Genomic DNA, 7905 nt, shown 5'->3' with positions numbered 1-7905 from the left:
TCATCTTTTATGCATAATCCAAAAGTGTTGCTTTTAGGTAATCGATCATTTGATACATTTTTGTAAGTTTGGATAATGCATCATATGATTTAAACGAAGTATTTTTCATATTGATGGACTTGTTTAAGATCTTTGAATTTTCGTAACTGCCACCTTCATGATACAGCCAAGGTGTGTCTCATATGTTTTGCTTGCTGGGTGTAATTAAGTAATTAGATGAACTGATAATTTGATAGTATCAACACCTATGCATCTGCTGATGTTTTCCACTATCTATATTTATTTTTAAAAGCGGTTTTACTAAATAATCAGTTATGATTTTTCTACGATCTATGTTCATTTTCAAAAACGAATATGAATATCCTAAATTCCATTCTCCATTCTCCATTCTCCATTCTCTCCTGTTCTTTGAGTAAATCTTGCTATCTAAACATGATTAGTTTTGAATCATCCATGGTTTTAAGTATTATCATGTTGATTTGTGAGTAAACTCATTTTGAATCTATGAGCTAGGGTGATTAGAGTGATTGAGTGAAGATATAGCGTGTTTAGTGTTAGATCTTGCATGTTCTAGGCTTATCTCTTGTTCATAGTGCTAGTTTAGGATTGATCTCTCTAAATCTAGACTCTAGACATTTAATACATTAAAAGTGTTTGATGAAATCTCTAAATCAAATTGATATTGCTCTTTGCTTGCTTAGCCAATGAGAATTGATGCTAGGAATGCTTAAGAAGCTATTAGACTTGTGATTAATGTTTGCTTGATTGAAAGGATTTGATGTTTAATAATTGATTGCAAAATGATTATTGTCTTGGGAAAGAATTAGTCTATTAATTGTGTCTAAACTTATTGGACTTGTTTGATTATTATTTTGAACTCTCTAGATTGGATCTTAATCACTTTGTATCAAATGCATATGTCCACGGATTCTTTGTTTCCTATTTGATAGAATTCTTGTGTTACTTGATTGTGTTTACTGTTGTTGATTTAGATTATTCATATTTTACTTGATATTAATTCATCATCAAATGATTGAATTTAGATGAAGTCATCTTAATTGGACTAACTCTTAAATGTTACAACAACACTTAAGGATAACTAATCCATTATAAAAACTGCAAATGCAAAAGTTGTACATTTTCATCATATCCAAGGTTGCATAAAGCAAATGAAACACACAGAAAATAAATAACCTGAAAAGAATAGAGGGTTGTGCCAACTGGGTTGAAAGAGATTTTGAAGAATGAAATGAGAAATGATTGAAAAAACCTCATTTCATGTAGTTGACTTTTACGAATGATAAAGATGATTTCTAATCCTTTGTCAAAGTAGTAATTAAGAGTAAATCTAATCCTAGGAAATTTTAATTCAAAGAGAATGCATATTAATGTTTAATCTAAGTACAATCAATGTTGTGAAATGATATGATTCTTAAGTAACAAGACACTAAGCAATAAAGTAACAAACTTTCAGTAAATTGATCAAGTCAGAACCCATGGACTTAAGGCAATTGATCTAAAGTAATTAAATCCAAGTTAAGGTGTTAACTTCAAGCAATCATAATGTTCTATAGGCCTAGAACACAAGTAAAGATCAATATTTTCCCAAGCTAAAGATCCCTATGCAATCATGAACTAAACATCAATTCCCATTGGTTTAAATCATTCAAGCATGCATTATATTCAAGTCTATTAACCATCAAGCAATCATAACATCAAATCCTTTTGGTTATTAAAGCAAGATCAATATTGGACGAGGTAACAGATGTAAGACTCCATCGAAGCAAAGCTGATTTGCTCCTAGGTAAGAGGCCAACGCGTCCAAGCTGTGTCCGCCTGAGCTGCATCATGGACATACTCATCACCGATCAACCTAGGTTCTAAGCCAATGACTAACTCCTCAAAACCGTGATTGATGATGTGGTGGTAGTTGGGGATGTCAAGGTTCCTCCCTAGGACTGGTTCCGAATGGAAACCAAGGAAACGGTAAGTGGGGTTGCCGAGAAAGTTGGCAAAGACACCTGCAACGTTAACCCATGTTGCATCCAACTGAAGAAGGAGGCAGTGCAATCCGGCTGAAACGTCAATGACACTAACACCGTTTGCGGTGTTACCGTAAGAGCCAACCCCCACCTGCATACAAGATTATAAGTGACTCTCTGTCTTTTACTTTTGTAAAGATCATCAAAAGGCAAGACAATCGATTCGGGATCCAGTTTAATGTTAAACAAACGGATCCAATAACCCAAAAAAAACCGTTAAAAAGATTATTACTCTCATAGAACAGATAAAAGCTAAAAAACATATATAGCATTGACAACAGATTGAATCCTAAAACAAAACATTTATAAGCTAACAAGGACAAAGATCATCAGTATAGTACAAACTTCCGAGACAAACCGGAGAGATTTTTATGTAAACATTATTATATCACGTAAAACATATCAAATCAAACTTTGTTTTACTTTTATTTGGCTAGGAAAAGATCGAATACCAAAAAAAAACGTTTATAAGCTCACAAGGACAAAGATCATCAGAATAGTACAAACTTCCGAGATTAACCAGAGAGATCGTTATGTAAACATTACGATATCACGTAGAACATATCAAATCAGACTCTGTTTTACTTTTATTTGGCTATGAAAAGAAAGGGAGAGTACCTGCAGATTGTTCAGATGGCGGCAGTGGAAATGGCGAAGATTGTTCACCCACCTGCGAGCCACCGAGAGCTTTCTCGTCACGGTGACCCTCAAGCTCCTTCCAGCACCGATTTCAACATCAGATGTGTAGGTATCCATCTTTTCTGGTACAGATTCTCGGCAGAGAGACGAAATAAGAAGAGAGAAGATTTTCTATTTTTTCTTCTTTTTGCAGAAGGCGCAGAGAGTGAGAGGAGGGAGAAGAGAGGAAATAACATGCGCGTGATGTGGGTCCCACACTTTTTTGTTTTTATTTGTTCTTCAAATTTGCTAGCTATTGTTTGTGTTTACTCAAATTTTGTTTTCTTTTTCCTTTCTGAAGGCATCAGAATTAATAAATTGGTCCAACATTATAAATTGGATATGCACAATATATTATTATGAAATATATATACACCTTTTTCACAAATATATATAAATAAAAGAGGATATTAGGCAATGTTCATTTAGTTTTTAAATTAGCAGGGTAAAAAAAAAAGACATTTCCTCCAGGTTTGTTGTTGCAAATCCTGTGGACCCCAGTAATATTTTTGGTTTTCTTCTCCCCTTTTTCTTTACAAATTTTGTTATTTCGCCACAATAGTTTTGATTAAAAAACCAAATTTCAATAATTATTATTATTTTTTTTGCTAAGAATGTTAATATCATTAACTAGTAATGAAAGTGATTACATGTGGTGAGACTTGAAATACAAAGAACTTCAAGAAGCTAATTTGGTTGTACAAGCCGCAAAAAATTTAAAAAAGCTTGTAGAACATAATAGGACTAATCTAGTGAACCAGATTCATGCTAAAATTAAAGATGTGTTACTTTGCACTATACACTTGAAGAGAAGATGACTGAGCCACCTTAAGCTGGAACCTGCAAAAGAAATCAATAGGCATCAAAGAAGTCTGATAATCAGAGGCCCCCTTGGGCAGGGAGGCTGCAAGCGCATTAGCCGGAAAAGGTGACCAAGCTCTGCATCAGCACATACAACGCTACCAACTCTAAGACTATCAACAACAGCAAGCCTTACAAGACTCATGAGCTTCACGGTGTGGAAGCAGGCGGTAGGGAAACGGCATAAACCGGCCACATACCAAGTCGGAAGGCTCGACGAGACTCAAAGAAAGGCAGCTAACATCTTTGGGCAGCCATACACAATCAAATGATTTTAGGACAGGGAGAGGCAGAGCTCTCAAAACAGGCGAGAGCTACGACGAAGGTGAGAGACTCCAGACGCCACAGCGGCTTAACTACGGGACAGCCCAAGATCCTTTGCTGATCTGCGCAGAGGAGGAGCTCACCGGAACCGAAAGCACCAAACGATCTGCTGTGCAAAGAGACAAGATCTAGCGACAAAGTAAACCTCCACGATGACCTCTACATCGTGTACCTGCAGGAGACAGAGAAGAGGAACTCGCACAGACCAATGGATAGCAAACCGACGAAAAAGGTTCCGGAGAATGGTAAGGAAGGCTCCAGGCGAGGCAGCGACGCTCTCCTTTCCCGACGAACCGTAGACCCCAAGATCTGACCCAAATCTAAGAAAGGGCCCTTTGTTGCGAGAGATCTCCAACTGGCACCACCAATCGCTTCAGCTTGCTACACTTCGCTTCTCCTCCAGCGGCTTGACGGACGCCCGTCATTTCCGTTGCTAAATCACCGGGGAACTAGAGAAACCAGAGGAGAAAAGCACGTCGGTATAGATGGAGAGGAGAAGGATGAAGGACAGAGGCAAAAGGAAGAAAGAAAAAGGAGGAGGGGTGGCGAAGAAGAATGGAACAATAAACTTGCCGTCGATCTTCTTCACCGTAACAAGGTTGTGATGTTGGCGGCACTAGGTTAAAGAGATTTGGGGGAGAGACTCTAGAGAGAATATTTTCTCTCTCTTGATTTTTTCGTTTTAAATTTCAATAATTATATGCATGCATATATCATAATCCTTATGTTTGACATAATCTGAAAATCAAAAGTAACAAAAAAAAAATGATTTTACGTATTGGATGTTGTTAACATGTCATAATGTATAATTTTGATAATCTATTTTTGGAGGGAGTACTAATTATTTAATCCAACATGTCTCTATGTATATTATCATATATGCACACATGCACATTTACATTTAATATAGTTTGTAAGAACTAAGAGTAGTCTTATCGGTTGGGATCTTAGAAAGAGGTTCTTAATAAAAAAATATTGTTATTTTAATTAATTTGTTTAATTAATTAAATTTAAATGTGAAGTAAATACCAGAGCTATATATAGGTTGACAAGTGGTATAAAGGGTTTCGATACGGTTCCCAAATGTCTTTAAATTAGAACTCTTCCTGTTCTCTTTCCTATTTTCTTTTGTTTTTTTATTTTCTTTTAATTATTAGAACCCCGTAAAAGCTCTGCAATGGAAGTGCTTTAAGAAGACAATGGAGATGCTCTGAGAAGGCGGTGTATTGATTTGATGACACATGTATTTGTGTTAATTAAAAAAAAAATCAAAATAGATCATAGGTGCTGGGAGGGTTTTTCATAGGGATACCAAAATGCTTTTATGCCACTTGATTTTGGAAAGCAATATCAAACGGCTGGGATTAACCTTGCCATGTCATCGTCCTTTTATTTTGGAAAAAATTATTCTTATAGACATTTTTCACTTTTCAATTACAGAAATTGACACATTACACTTGTCAGACACTTTCTTGTTGTTCAATGATTTTATCAACCCTCAACCAAACCAAACTAATAGTAAACTAAATGAAACCAATCATAACACGTGTTTAAAATCCAAAGTGAAGGTGAAACCCCTAATCTTTTCTAGAATCCAAATCTTAATTTCTCTCACTCATTGCGGCTCCGATAATCTAACATCTCAAACAAAACACCCTTGTCACTCTCGTTTCTCTCAAGCCATGGTGGAGCGTCTAGCTTAATCGATTTTTCATTCTTCATTCGAGTACCAACACTGATCTTCCTCCTTTTTCATGTTTCAGCTCCTCTTCCTCGGCTCCAACTTTTTTCTCAGAGGCTGCTCCGCCGGGATGGCCTCTCCAAGATGTCCCTTCGCGTCGCCGTGGTCAAGCTCATCCTCGATCGCCGGTGAGACAGCCATGGTTTCCGAGCTCAAGATCTTCGTGGATGGTCGGCAGTGTTCATTCTCTTCTGCGGAAAACAGAGTCAAGTGTGGTCTCATCAAGAGAGAACGTGGCAAGCTTTCCCCGTCTGATCTCTAAGCATCTCTACTCTTGAACAACTCAAGAACTATGCATCTGACAGTAGCATATCTCTCTTTCTTATCTGAGTTTTTATTTTGAAATTTGATTTATTTTGAGATTCATACTTAGTTTATGTTATTTTCACCCTCTGGCTATTCAAAGTTTGAATCTTTTGTGGATCAGATTTAATTTTCAATGATATTTCATATTTGGATTTAGATATGTAAAAGGCAACGCTATTGGTTTTATATTTTGCTTGTAAACAGACCAAGTAGCAGCAAATGTAATTTTTTTTGTAAGTGTGTTTGCATGTTTGGTGTCTGTGTTTTCTGTTGATTATCTAAGTCATTAAAAAAATTGAAGAAGTTGAATTCTCTTAACCGTCTCTTCTACATCTTAATTTCATGTTTCTAAAGTATTCATTTTGTGATGGTTTCATCTCTTGACAGAGAAAAAGAAGAAGTGAAAATGGGAGCCCCAAAGCATAAGTGGACATTGAAAGAAGAAGAAGAAGAAGCTCTTATGGCTGGAGTGCTCAAACATGGAACTGGAAAATGGCTTTACATACTCGCACGACTCTGAGTACTACTTCTCTCCTGACCCCAACCCCAACATCCACACTTCCCATACCCCTAGCAACCACATCCACACCTCGTTTTTTGCTGATAACCACATCAACAAATCCCATGTCCACAATAGCACCATCCACTCCTCGCAAGTCCCAAACAACCACATCCATAGACGCTTTGTCCACAATACCCGAATAAGGCGCACATAGTGATCTCAGCTGTCTTGATCAAGTTACTTCTTAGCTGTTGATTAACAATCTCTTTTACCTCATGCTCACTTTTGTAATGTATGTACTAAAACTTTCTCTTGTAGCCTCAACCGGCTTTTGCTAGGCGCAAACATTCTTAGACTTTTTTGAAATCAGCCTAATTATGTGTCCACATCCACTCACAAGACACTTTATTCATCATTTGTAATGTTAATTATTAAAATATATTAAAATGGATGTTAAAATGTAGAAACAAAAAAATTAGAATTGATTATAGCAACCATTATTGTTTATGTATTTTTTAATTTAAAATATAAACAAATAAAGATAGAGAGGTCAATGAATAATAATAATAAAACAAATAGAACAAAATTAAATTAATACATCATCTATCCTCGTCGACAAGATCTCTTTTGTTCAAAAACAAAGAAGCTATAACCAACCTTAGATAAAAAAAACAGTATAAAATCATGTGGTTAATAATCAATCTCACTTATCTATAAGAGAAAAAGACAAAAATAGAACTAAATCAAGTTTTTGTTCTCAAACTAGCACTCAAGGTCAAAAGTCACAAAAATAGCACTTAATGTTTTATCAAAAGTCACAAACTTATGTTTTAGAGTTAAAGGGTGGGGTTTAGGATTTAGGGTTTAGGGTTTAGGGTTTAGGGTTTAGAGTTTAGGGTTTAGAGTTTAGGGTTTAGGGTTTAGGGTTTAGGGTTTAGGGTTTAGTGTTTAGGGTTTAGGGTTTAGGGTTTAGAGTTTAGAGTTTAGGGTTTAGGGTTTAGGGTTTAGAGTTTAGGGTTTAGGGTTTAAAGTTGAGAAATGAGGTTTTGGGGATAAGATTTCAAATTTTGAAAAATAAAAAAATTAAAATTTTCAAAGATTAAACTTAGAAAGGTGCTATTTTAGTCATTTTAGTTTTTGAGTGCTATTTTTGTGATATAAACTTAGAAATGTGCTATTTTGAAGATTTGCCCTATCTATAAATCAAACAATATTTAATGTCTAAATTAAACTAACAAAATAGACTACTTACCGGTTTCGGTTTCCCCAACCAAAGCCTAATTAGTTTACTAAATGACCAATGGTATAATGGTCTGAAATCAGCATCGAAACCAGCACTTGTGTGCTTCAAGAAATAAGTGTTTTATTGGGTAAAGAAAAAGAGAAAAGTGTCCATTATATAACTCACTCTTTATTTTGTTTCATTCTATGAAAAAAAAAAAGGTAACGAA

General features: G+C 35.6%; 1 long non-coding RNA gene across 1 annotated transcript; it reads left to right on the top strand.

The window, feature by feature from the left end:
- Positions 1-5453: 5453 nt before the first annotated feature.
- LOC111211665 lies at positions 5454-6840 on the top strand. Its single transcript, XR_002662606.2, has 2 exons — positions 5454-5590; positions 5669-6840. It is a non-coding gene; the product is annotated as an uncharacterized LOC111211665 (long non-coding RNA).
- Positions 6841-7905: the final 1065 nt, after the last annotated feature.

The sequence above is a fragment of the Brassica napus genome, chromosome C7 (assembly GCF_020379485.1).
Source record: "Brassica napus cultivar Da-Ae chromosome C7, Da-Ae, whole genome shotgun sequence".
Classification (NCBI taxonomy): Eukaryota; Viridiplantae; Streptophyta; class Magnoliopsida; order Brassicales; family Brassicaceae; genus Brassica; species Brassica napus.
Note: the sequence above shows the minus strand (reverse complement) of the source record. Positions and strands in the feature narration are given on the sequence as shown.